This window comes from Protopterus annectens, chromosome 5.part1 (assembly GCF_019279795.1).
Source record: "Protopterus annectens isolate FY-2018-M chromosome 5.part1, PAN1.0, whole genome shotgun sequence".
NCBI classification, from domain to species: Eukaryota; Metazoa; Chordata; order Ceratodontiformes; family Protopteridae; genus Protopterus; species Protopterus annectens.
The window spans coordinates 175,232,973-175,247,367 of record NC_056736.1 but is presented as its reverse complement, the minus strand read 5'-3'; positions in this window follow the sequence as shown (position 1 = coordinate 175,247,367).

Here is a 14,395-nt window from a genome sequence, read left to right as displayed (position 1 = left end):
AGCAGCATACATTCATGATTTCACCATTATCAATATTTAGTTGTGTCATATGAGTTCTTATTGCATTTAAACCATATTCGTTGGGAATGTTGGTAAAGAGACTCTCAATATCTAGTGTTACTAGCAAGGTTTTATCTGTTATTTTATCTGTTACCATATTTGATTTCAGATCATCTAACAGTCTAAAAGAATCAAGTAAAATAGTAGGTACTTTCTTCACAAGTATTCCCAATCTAGTTTGTATATATGTAGATGCGTTTTGAGTTACCCAATGGTCACCTGATACAATGGGACGCAAAGGGGGTGGATACTTGTCCTTGTGTAGCTTGGGCAAACCTTTGATAATAGGAATCAAAGGGAATTCTATCATCAAAAAGTCATACAGAGACTTATCAATGGATCTAGTCATTAGCATGTCATATAGTGTATCATGAACCAAAGTTGTATGTGGTGACCATGCATTCTGAGAGACATTTTGGAGGTCAGGGATCATATTCCCTGTTGACTGGGTTCAGATGCCACTATGAACTGTTGCTGACAGTCACTGAGTTTCCTATCACAGGACTGCATTCATTCTTTTGCAGGAATGGGTTTAAACTATGGGAGCTGTGTGCCAACCTGCAAGACAGTTCAGTGTTATAGGCTAAGAAACATCTCTGAGCACAAGCAGGGGAGGCTGACCACATACCAGCATGACACACCAACACTCACTCTATAATATTCTTTTTCCCTTGTTGTGGGACATGCTGTATATATGCACCTCATATCCAGACCCCTTCATAGCCATGGACATCTCATCCATCAAAACCCTACAAAAGGGGCATTATTATGTTTTACAGTAATCACATATGAATATTACTTTCTCCACCTGCATTTCTCCATTAATGAAAGCCAACAAAGGTCTGCTGGCATTACCCTGATGTTGTCCCACTGTAGAGGACCCTACATCAGTGGAAAGTGTGAATGCACTAAGTGTGAATCCACAGACCTATGGAGGTACTATTCCCCTGTTGCATTCATAGTATGTCACATGTTAAACATTGCTACACAATAGTCTCTACCACATACTTTGATGTGCAGAACATTGCACTTGAAAACAAAACATTACTACATGACGGCAGTGCAGATTTTCAACAATAATATACACTATAATTTATGTTTAAACATGTGACAAACCTTAGTAGTATTTCCAGTATCACTTTGGTCCATTTCAGTGGTAGATAGGTAGTAGGTATCAGGCCTATATCTTCAGTTTCATACCATCTGGTATGAAGAACTTGTCCTCCTGCATGGTGATTAACATTAAGGTTCTTTTGTTTATGTCAGCTACTTCCATGCTGGTGGTTCATTCCTGTTGTGACCCTGCATGCCACAATGTTCCACGCCTTTTGCTTTGCATGTGAGAACATACCTGTAAGATGACAACATATGTGTTGGAGGAACTCATTATGTCCTTCAATTCCATTAACATCCTGCCAGATTATTCCCTGACCTAATGGTATGCATCACCTTTAGGCACTAGTCACATTCATAGTGACACTGTCCTGCCTTGTGAAGTTGCCCCAGTGCTGCTAACTTCAGGTTAGTATAGTCTCACCTGTACAGCTTTGAAAAAAAGCATACTACTTTGTGTGCATATGTGGTCATACTACATCATCAATATGTTACTGTAAACTGTCTGTACCCACTGTATCCATTTGGATATTGCCTGTGGTTAATAGGTTGGACCCGCATTTATGGTACTGTACAATGCAGCTATGAAGGGCCATGAAAATCTCCCATGCTCTATATATCATGTTACCACATGCAATATCCTTTGACCATTGCAATCACCTCATGGGCATGCACAATTGTTTCAAGTGATTTCAGGAGTAGGCAAAGTAGTTGGTCTCATTCTTCAAGGGTCCAGTATGTGTCAGCCTGGAAGGAGAAGAAGTATAGGCCAAGCTACTTCCTTACAGATGACCTGTACCTCTCAGTTCATGCTTTTTCACTTACTGATAAAATGCTTTGCCACCCAATAGTGCCTTTTGTAAACCAAATTTGACTACTGGACATTACAGCATACTAAATAGTGACAATGCAAATCCTATTTCAGACCAGAATATCAAACGTCATAATAATAAACTACCTTGATCATGACACTCTTCTACATCTAGAACACATCTGTGTTTGTGATGTAACAAACTTTTTTAGGTAGTGCAAGGACAGAATTCCATCCTTACCTGAGCTCAATGCTTACCATGCTTTCAGACCTGAGGGGCATTCCAAAGACAACTCTGTATTTGTTAGAGATAATATCACCTCTAGACAAAACCCAAGTTCTCTAATAATGCAACTAATTGAACTCCAACTTATCTCTAATAAAAATAACTATCATTCTGTAGTCTGCAATAGGACACAGTACATCTTGAGTAGACCATGATATATTTGAAAATGTACTCAGTGAACTAATTTTAACAAAAATAAATTCATATTTGGTGATTTCAATTCTCCTTCAATTAATTGGTATACCTACTTCTCAAAAGTTAGGAATGCCCAAAGAATCAAAGACCTAGTCAACTATAACTCCTTAAAAATAGTAGAAATATGGTCTGTAAGATTCTGGACCTGTTCTTCATCAGCATTGCCCCTAAGTATACCAAGCCTATAATATCTCCAACCCTGGTTAAATCAGGCTCCAAATTAGTAACATTCTCAGTTAAAGCCACCTATCCCACAACAGTAAAAAGTTCTGAATTCAGAAACTTATACTAACCTGCTTATATTCTGTGATGAGCGGTATAACTTTTTGTTCAATTTCACCATTCGTCATGAACCTTCAGCTACTACTTTTTCATTTGAACTCTGCTCCTACATAACAAGTGTTCAGCTCTAGTAGCAACAACAAGAACCACACGGAATGGGAATGTTAAAAATAAACCAACTTGGTGATCCACCAACATAAATAAGCTTTATGACAAAAGAAAACAAAGTATTAAAATCTCTTAACAAATCTACCCAAATTAAAGACAAACTGGTTAGCAAAAATAAGTGAATAAATAAATAAAAATGATCATTAGAAAAAACAGGGCTGAGCATGAATCGAAGTTGACATCAGAAGCAACACGTAAGCAAAAATTTGTCTTCAGTTACTTTAAGAAACTGAGAAATAACATCTTGCAATATGTTAATCTAATCAAAAATGGCATCACCCATGCTGACCCTAAAGACAATAGCATATCTGCAGAAAGTTTAGTGATTTCTTTATTCCAAAAACAGACAAAGGAATTCAAAAATTCCTGAGTCACACTCACCACCCCCCAAGATCACCATGAAATATGCTGTGGCTTTGCCACCTAAAATTGAAACACCATTTTCAAGAGAAAAGAGAATTTATCTGGATGTCCAGCACCAGGCATGCCCTCACTGAACCTCAACTGTACTAGCTGAACTCAATTCTTACTACAGTATATGATTATGCAGTTTGAAAAACAGCTGTAGCAGTATACCTGCCAAAAGGCAGTCCCTTTCACAGACCACAGAAATTATAAGCCCATTACCCTCTCTAGCCTAATGTGTAAGTCCTTGCAATGTGTCATATCTTAGCGCTTATCCAAAAATATAAAAAAATTGATATAACTGCCCCCCCCCCCCATTTGGTTTTGTCAAAGGCAGATAATGTCAACTTTGCAAACACAACCACTCAGTCCACACTGCATAGCAGGATTTGTCTAAGGCCTTTGTCAATACACACGCTCAAATTGTAAACAAGTTAAAAGAATTTGTGGTAGACCCTTACATAGAAAGATGGATTTTAAACTATCTAGATAGAGCTAGCACAATTAAGTGGCAGGTTCTAATTCAGAAAGAAAGAACATTACCAGTATAATACCACATGGCTCAGTATTGGGATTCCTGTTTTTGTTTTTTGTTTTTTTGTTTTTTTTTATTGTATACTTTACTGACCTCTATACCACAAATCCTGACCTGTGGCTAACCCGCTTTGAACATTACTACAAATGGGCTGTCATCATTCATTTCTCCACTGATACAGAAGTACTTAAGCAACAACTAGTTCTTACAAACAAATGGTATACAGCAAAAGGGTTTAAACAAAATGCAAAAAAGTGTAACATTAATACCTTTGGAGAAAAAAACCCTCATCTACAACTTAAAGCATAGCTAGTACGTCACTTTACACAAACACAGTTCTTAGAGATCTTGGGCCTCGGTCAACAATTTTCTTACATTTGAAGACCATGTTGAAACAACAATTAGGGTGGGAATTCAATAAAGCCTACTTGTTTTTTTTTTTTTTCATGTAGGCATTGCACCACAATGCCTACATGGCCAGAAACATTTTTAGATTCAGCAAGCACTACTGACCAGCTTGCACACGTGCACAAACATGGAAAATTCTGTAGCATGCAAATCTCCTCGTAAGCAGGTGAATGTCATGCAAAGGAGGCAGGTTGATTGATTTAACAAGCAGAAAGGCTTCTGTTCAGACTCAGTGTCAGTGTCTGTAGTGTACACAGAAAAATTCAGGAGTCTAGACAGAAAAAGGGGATATAAATCTGCAGAAATGTGGACATAAATCCCCTGAAAATGTTATACTACATACATATATGAGCAAAACTATTCTTGTGGATGTCAGAAAGAGGAAGGGAATAAGTTAAATTAATATATATTTTTATTTAATAATCTCAGCATATTTGCATTATGCACCATAGTGCGCAAACATGCTTAATAGAAAAAAAAAATAAAATAAAAAAAAAAGGATTTTTATAATATTTGTCAGAAATTTATTATAGGACTTTGCATCAGGTCTGTACAATGGTGCATTGCTGCTCTTGCTAAGGTCATAGGGCTATGAAGCATGTAGTTTCCAGGCTGTCAGCAATGACATGTATGCATATGAAGTGGATTTATTGATTAGCAAAAAGGAGTAATTGTGCCTGCATATCCCCTACGTGTAGGTTCTTAGACCAAACTGATGTTTATACAGGATGTGACTGACATCAGGGGGTGTATCCTCTCACTTCAAGGCTCTTTTAACTTCAGGTCACCGTGTTTGTGCAGTTCGTTGCATCGTACACTAAAATAGGGCCACTAAATGATGTTAATTATAATGTAGGTAGGTGGAATGCATCATAGTTAACCAATCACACATTCTGGACCTACAGCAGACGTTTATAAAGTAAGCATGCACCCTACATTCTGATTTCCCCCTATACTCTAGACCATTGCGATACAGACTTGGGGATTTTAACTGAGATAATGCGAGGGGCTGTTGCACGTCTTCTACTTCTGTATGTGCTAAATACTGAAGTCAGTGCTGCTGGTACTGTTGACAATAGGCCTAGGCAGAGAAGGCGAGGAGTGTTCAGGCCCAGGGTAACCTTTCAGGAGCTACATGAGCTGGAGACTGTAGAGTGCTACAGGGTGGACAGGGACATACTACTAGAACTCATTGAGCTCTGCACCTTCATCTCAGACTCAGAGCCAACAGAGGGGAACCCATCCCAGTGGAAACAAAGGTATGTGTAGCCCTTAGGATATTAATTACAGGTACTTTCCATAGATGAAACAGGACATAGCAGGGGTCTCACAGGGATCTGCATCCAGGATACTCCACCAGTTTCTGGATGCTATGCTACCACATTCCAGTGCCCACATATCTTTTCCCCTATCCCTTGAGGTGAGGGCCAGACATATGCAACAGTTCTACCATGTGGCACACTACCCTGAAGTATTGGGTGCCATAGATTGCACTCATGTACACATCAAAGCACTACCTGGTGAGCAGGATAGAGTTTACATTAAATGCAAGGGGGTAACACTTCATCACCTGCCAGGTCATGTGGAATGCCCAGGGGATTATCCTGAGTGTGTGTGCTGGCAGGCCTGGCAGTTATCACAACTCCCATATCTGGCGCACATCACAGCTGTACCAGCTGTTTGCTGGGGGACATCTCACACAGCCATTTACCAAGGGATGTTGGCTACACCATGGAAATGTGTATGATGACAGCCATCAGAAATGTACACACACCCATGGAAGAATGCCATGATGAGACACAATCACAAACTAAGAACATCACAGAGCATTTATTTGGGCTTCAGAAGTCACGGTTCTGGTGCCTAGATATATATATATATATATATATGTTGGAGCCCTTTTGTACTCTGCAAACACATGTGCACATATATTCACAGTATGTGCTATGCTAAATATTCTGATCCTGTGGAAACAGCTGCAGTAGGGTCAGCAAATGGAAGGAATACATAGCTCCCCACCAGTGCCTAGGTCACCACAGCCACAGTCACAGGAGGACTTGGAGGAGGAACCCCTGCTGACGTCCCTGTAGACAGACATAGGCATGCTCAGTATGTCCTGCCTTTGGCTAACAGACAATGCATAGCATATTCACTGACAACCTAGGGACTTAGGCACTGACACCTTACTCCTACTCACATGCATATATTAAAATTGATGCCAGGCAACACACGCAACCTCTTCCTATCCATGTATTGTCTGTGTACTGCTTACATCAGATAGAGTCAGCCCTGAACTACAGTTCTGTCGACTTCTGCATTTGTAAGGTAAGTCTCTAACCTACACAGTACTTGTAAGGATTATTATGATATGGCATTGCATGTATGGATCGGCTACATTTATGCAAGTAAATATAGTGGGCTATTTCAACAGAGGTAACATCCACATGGGAATAGAGATACCCAGTCAAATATCACATGTCCTATAATATTCACTAGACCTCATGCATGGAATATACAGTGCAGCAGTCAAGGGAGATGTTAAACTGTGGGGTGACATGACATTCGGACAATTGTGTATCTCAGCAGGACATGCAGTGTTGTTCCCCCACCCCAGCACAACAGTGTTTCCATATAACTGCTTTAACAGTAACTCATCAGCGGTATAGCAGCAGTCCAGGCAGTCTCAGGGTAGTAACATAGAAACTGATTACGCATTGTATGTCTCACTTAACGCAGGAATAAGAACGTACATATTTATACTGCTGATCATGTGATGAATGAACCTTCTCTGTCTGGCAGCTCGTGTGGCTCTGTGGACTAGGCAAATTAGCATGTGTGATGATGTTGATGGTTCGAATCTAGGTACATCCACATCTTTTGGATGTAAGGTATTATTATGTTGTTTTATTACAGACTGTCAGTCTGAAAAAGATGTAACATTATTAACCTATGTCACATATTAATTACATCAGACAGCTGAAGAATGGTGAGGATATATTGGATGAAGTGCACTACTCCAGAAACAGGGACTGATGTCATTGTCTGTAACACACAGACTGGAGTACAGGTATGTGCAGGATGGAGTCAGTTTATAAGTAGTGAGAATCCTGCTGAGCATGCTCATACACTTAGTTAAACAGAGCGCAGTTCTGTTGGTCCTTGCTCAGAATGATCTGCTCTGTTTAGATATGTCTATACATACATACATACAAATATGAATATATATCTGTCACTATCTCTCTTTCCCATACATAGTATATCTATCTCAATGTATATACAAATAGATATATACATATATATATATATATATATATATATATATATATATATATATATATGTGTGTGTATAGATATATAGATATAGATTATAGATATATAAAAACATACATCCCAGTCTCTCCCCATATATCTACATAACACACACACACACACACACACACACACACACACACACACACACACACATATATATATATATATATATATATATATATATATATATATATATATATAGATAGATATATAGATAGATATAGATATATATACCATACACACCCACAGCTACATTTGTATATACACCCTTGTTATGCACATAAATATGTGTGTGGATGTTTGTATTGTCATATATACCCTGATAATGGTGAGTAAAGCTGCACTATGACACATCTATAATGTTTCTCAAAGGATCGAAAGTAAGGGCTCATCAATACATAATGCACTTACCTACAGACCCCTGTGCCTGCTGGATGTCACCACACATACAGCAATAGATGAACAGGTGGTGTAATGTATAATGCTGCCCATGCACACATGGACATAACACATTGTTCCTGCCCACAGGGTTGCCCATCCAAATGCAAACAGCCACATATGGCCAAACTGGTAACTGAAGTCACATAGCTAGGATAAATAACAATTACCTGACTGCTAGGCTACTAGATACAGATAAACAGTATGAAGTAATATCACTCTGTAGGCCACAGACACTAAATAGGTAGGAGTTCAAATCTAACTCCAGGCCATGAGATGTGTTGATGTGTGTGTGTGCAGATGCATTTCCCTGAAAAGCAACTGATAATCACTCATTGACTACCAAACTGCAATGGGTCTGCACTTTTTGGCACTGTAAGTTGATGCTACCCTCCAAACAGCCCTCTTATACAAGGCCTGCTGATCTACCTTAAGACAAACAGCTACCATTCTAATGCCAGACTTAAACTGTGGCAAATGTGATAAGTACTGTGATCTGGAGTGTGTAAGACCTAGATAGGTAGGGCTTCAAATTTCACTCCAGACCACTTGGTGTGTGTGCATGTACATCTCCCTGAAAAACAACTGAAAATCCCTTATTGATTACCAAACTGCAATGGTTCTGCACTTTTTGGCCCTGTAAGTTGATGTCAGCCTCCAAACTGCCCTCTTCTACAAGGCCTGCTGATGTCATCTACCTTAAGACTACCAGCTGCCATTGTAATGTCAGGTGTGTGTGTGTGTGTGTGTGTGTGTGTGTGTGCGTGCGTGCATGCGTGTGTGCGTGTGTGTGTGTGTGTGTGTGTGTGTGTGTGTGTGTGTGTGTGTGTGTGTGTGTGTGTGTATCTCTATACAACATAAATATGATCATCACTCCCCTGGTTACCCACAAATGAAATATAAGGTCCAATTTATTAAGTAATACTTGTTGTTGAAAGTTATAAAATTCTGTGTTAGCACTATATCTGTGAGTTCACATACAAGGGAAACTTCATCGTACAGATGCCTTTCATTGTCCAGGATTGAATGAAGTATATGCTATCCTGTGTATTCTTAAATGGAAAAACCTAGAGAGGTAGGCTCATGAAAGGTGGAAGTGTGTCCATACCCTCTGATTGTAAGGTTCTGTTATGCGGATAGAATGTATTAGGATAAATTATCTTAATATTTTAATATTTTTAAAAAAATTTTTAGAACAAAGTTAATAAAAATATAAATGGAATAAGCAATTATGTTAATTATGAATTTTAGGCTAAATATTTTAATATGAGGATATTTAAGGCATTATTCGTAAATTATTGAAATAAATGCACAGTTAACAATATGTGGATGTTATAGGGAAGGGTGTTTTTAAATGGAGGTGTGTGTTAAGTTTCACATGACTGATGATTTTTTATTTAAACTTTGCATTTGTAGATGTCTGTTATCTGAAGAAGTCTCCCTATATGGAGAGATGAAAAGCACTTAATAAAACGGACCTTATATTTAATTTGTGGGTGACCAGTGGAGTGATTTTCTAGATTTCTTATCCAGTTTGTGTTTGTTTCAGCTTTTTTGGTGTTTACATAAATATGATCATCTCAGTGATTTAGAAAGAAGTAGGGTTTTCAATATTTTGGTTGTAGCAGGTGATGTGTGTCTCCAAATGCCTGACCACAGCAAGGCCTGCTGATGTCGTTAAGCATAGGAAGTCCAATAGAGATAGTAATAGTAGACTTGTGGTGTGGTACGTGCATTATGTACTGTGATGTGTAGTGTGTACCATTAGATAGGTAGGTGTTCTAATTTGCTTGCAGCCAACTGGGACTGTGTGCGTGCTATTCAGTGTCCTGCAAACATTAATTGGAAGTGTTGCTATCCTCAATGTAGCCAGGATGTGAGCCTCCAAATGCCTGATCACAACAAGGCCTGCTGATGTCATTAAGCAGAAGATGTCCAATAGAGAGAGTAAGAGTAAACTTGAGGTGCAGTGCATGTGTTACATACTGTGATGTGTAGCGTGTACCATTAGATAGGTAGGTGTTCTAATCTACTTGCAACCAACTTGGTCAGTGTGTGTGCTGTGCAGTGTCCCTCAAACATTAATTGAAAATATTGCTATCTTCAATGTATACAGGTTTGTGCATGTGGCTGTTTGAGCATTTTACATCAGCTTTTGGAATCATGGGATCCTTGAACTTTAGTAGCCTAATGACCCTAGAGCTCTTACAATCCTAGCCAAGTTTTACCCTTATTTACACTATCAGCAAATATTGGCCTGCCCCATAAGGGACACAGGCAGAGGCCCTGTGGTGAAATGACAGTCACCCAGACAGTCATACAGATGGCATCTGTTGAGGCCCAATGAGGCGCTCTGTTTGCCATAGAAATTAGTCTGTTTCAAAGGTTTGTGAAAGTCTGCTAGACAGATCTCTCCCACCAGCATGTTTGCTAGTGTCACATACCAGGTTAATGTCCTGACAGTGAGTAATCTGTGTACCATGCCACCTACAGATATGCAGCATTTCCACTCACACAGGGTCATGCGTTGCCCCATATGCAAGGCAGAGATCACCTCTGAGTATTCTGTATGCCACAGGCTACAATGACAGTGATTTCCAACAATTCCCATTAGACAGATACCGAAGGTGTGAAGTTCCCTTGTGAGGGACCATTGTGCTGTGCGCACTTGCCAGTAGTGCTTGGAAAGGTACATTAGAGAATGTCCATTGCACTCAAATATTGGCATGCTGAGGGAAGAGTACATGGAGGTCATGTCTACGTTAATTTTGGGTGTCAGTGCCCTCAAGCATGACATATGATTCCATTCTCATCACTGGGGAGACATGGAGATCTAAGGTACATTAGGTGTAATCATGTGTGGCCAGGCCTGTGTGTTCAGGTCTGTCACCCCTGAGTATGTACATCAGGTGTTGCTACTGATGTGCTGTTTATGAGGAACCAGGAACATAGGTGTTACCAATAGAAATAATGCTACATAGATATCTGCATGGAGTATATGGCCATTACTATGTCAACAGGCATTTGTTCAGCAGTACCCTCTTGTAGGATATTTACATAACTCACAGATGTTATGACCACTCACAGTTTGAAGGCATCAGTCAATTTTGTCAGACACAGACATTCAGGTTTTGCTTGTAGCATGGTTAAATGGATTCCAAGCAGTAGAGTACCCAGGACTGAGCCCTGTTGAACACTGCTGGTTACAGATCAGCTATCAGAGGTGGATTCCCCTATTTTGAGTATGTGTTCCATCAGTGAGCCACTTACTGACTCCTATAATGATATTACCAATGATGCCTAATTGTGGCAGGAATGTGGCACAGGTATCATCACTTTCTCAAGGTGTTGTATAGGGTGCAGGAGGCCTAGGCTAACCCAATAGGTTGACAGCATATGTGTGAGTCAGGAGGAGAAGCAGGCAAGATGGGCCATGGAAATGTGCCATGTGTGTCTGTAGGTCACCTGATTGTGAAAGTGGTGTCTGAGTGTGTACGTGAACACAGTTAAGCACAGTGCTAGCCCTACATGTGTGTATGTTGGATAGCTTTGAACCATGCATGGCAGAGCTGACAATTCACTGTTTCTGGCTCCAAACATGAGAACTGGCTCTGCCAGGAGTTGCACTGGCACTTCCATGCCCAAGGTCAGAAGCCATGCTACTACCTGATGGTGACTACTGTCTGCTGGGCCCATGTCCTCCACAGGAATGCCCAGGACCATGAGCCCATGGCCTGCCATGTCTTGGTGTGGACAGCACACTACCCTCTGGAGCGCTGGATGTACTGCCACTATGGGAACGTGATTGTGCACTGGCATGTGGACTCTGAGCAGATGTAGTTGCTTACTTATGTCCATGAGTCTGACACTCAACTCCAACCAGACATTCCATCACAGACCATGTGCATTCCAAGACAGATAGAATGCGATCTGGATCAGACCAATATCTTTCCACTGCATCAGTGAACCAATCCAAGGTATTAGTAATGCAGTAGAGGAAGTCACAGATGTCAGACTATGCTGCATCCATAACCCTGAGCATTCATCTGGAATTCCTTTCAGAACATGTCTGTATCTCCATGATGTCCCAAAACATGCAAAGAGTGACCCATGATGAGACACCGGCAACAAATGGTGGAAGGGCAGTAGGCCTCCTACGATCACCCTTATCAATCCACCTGTGTGGAACCTGACAGCTCTTTGGCTATGGACATTGTCGACAGTCACTGCAGCCATAGTTGCCACACTTCCCTGTTCAATATCCCAACCCTCTGACTGTCCAATATCTGTGGCCTCAGGTTACTGGGTATGTGCAGGCATAATGACTGTGCATGATAATAATGAGGGCAGAAGATGGATGTAAACCTCTGTGACAGATTCAGCCCGTGCAACCCCCAGCTGTGCCTCACTGTGGCCACCATCATCATCAGAGTCTGAACAGATACCAACATCAGGTTGCGAAGGGGACAGAGACCAACCCCTCTGTTCACCTGTGATAAAAAGGGAAAAGCAGTACATTAATACCTGCACTATTGCACTCTGCAATACTATGTTGTAATGTATGTTAAGCTGTATAAACTGTTGTCAAAATTACAGACCTGTTTAATCTCCAACTTCATCTAAAAGGAAATGAGGACATTATTTTCCAAAAAACATCTCTAGTTAGTTGTAAATAAAAGCTCTTTAAACAACAATCTCATCAGCAACATTTGTCAGCACTCTGCACATTTGACACATATGACAATCTGTAATGTCCTGACAATACTGTCACATCTATTAGTGTGCTCACACCTACAAGACATTGGTATAACTCTAAAGTGTACACAGTTAGAAAATATCTTTACAGCTGGCAATCATGCTGAGAATATATCAATCCACCAGCAGGCCTGTGGTGGCACTTTAGGGAATACATTGCAATAAATATACAGCTGTAATAAAACAGTGTTGTCCTTACCAGGAGCAGGACCATGGCCTTGTCCAATTCGTGATGGACATGTGAAAAGTTGAGGGAGAAGTAATGTAAACACCACCGCATGTTTCACTATAACAGGGTAATACATCCATATTTTTCAAATTTACAGTAGCTACTATGTTGGTCTATGTTAGTCAAAATCTGAGCATAAGATTCAAACTGCAGTTAAACTCCTCCTCTCCAAAAAAAAAAAAAAAAAAAAAAAAACACCTGAGACCCATGTTAAATTATGTACACACTGACACACTAAATGCTACAGTTTTCCAATGTCAATCAAACTAAGCCTACCTGGATGCTCCTCTGGCATGGAAATTGTGGTACCCACATCCAAGATAAACATTGTGTTGGATTCCTGGGAGCTGTCTTGTATTCCTAGGTTCTCCAGGAATTCCTCAATGGCTGAGAGTGGTTGTTCCACTGCAGGCCCTCTACAGGTGACACCACAATCTCAGGCCACATCTGCTGCTCTTCTACATGTAGCATTTATCATGTCAGTCACATGGTGTCAAACCTCCTCATATGTCCTGCCCTGGTGACCTAAGCCATTAACATCATATACCACATCAGCCCACAATGCTGTACACTGTTCCGTGTTTTGCCTCCACCTGGATAGTAGGAGTTCATGGTGTTTATATCGGCCTTTCAGGATTAAATAATTCTCGGCATCCATAAAGGCCACGGCATCCTGCATACATTTTTCCTGAAAGACACCAAAATGGGAACACATGTCAGAATCACATACATGGGAGTACATGATGCAGAGATACAGCAATAACAGACTGGCTGGCAGTATCCACTGATTGATCACACATCTGATATTTCACAGTGTACAAACATACTAAGGGTGTGGGTGTAACTAAGATGCTAACAACAGTCAGCTATTCCTGTTTGTGCCATGACAGATACTGCTGTATGATCACACACCTAACACAGGAGTCCATTGTAGTATGAACCCTAGAGGTAACATTCTAATATGTCAAAACAACAGTGTCAAATAAATAGTGGTGTGCTATTACAACCACTATAAAAGGACATTCCCAGGAGAACAGTGTGCCACATTGACAAACAACTTTCCACCCTTGTTGTACTGTACTTCCTCTGTAGGTGTAACTAATCTAGAGATCAATGACATGTAATCATTACAGTTGTCATAAAGGCTTATCTTGTAATCTCCATTCCCTCTAAGTGTAATCATGCATATGCATCATGTTGTAAACAAAAGGGATATATACCTGAAGGAGTACAATACTCCTGTATTGATATGTGCAAATATATAAAGGTTGTGACAGTGCATTTACTGTGTGAATAAACTCTCATACAGAATGGTTCCCCTATTTAGCTGTTTTCCTTTTTAACATAGTTGGTATTACCAGGTGATTGGATCTTAACAAATCTGTGCTTCTGAAATGC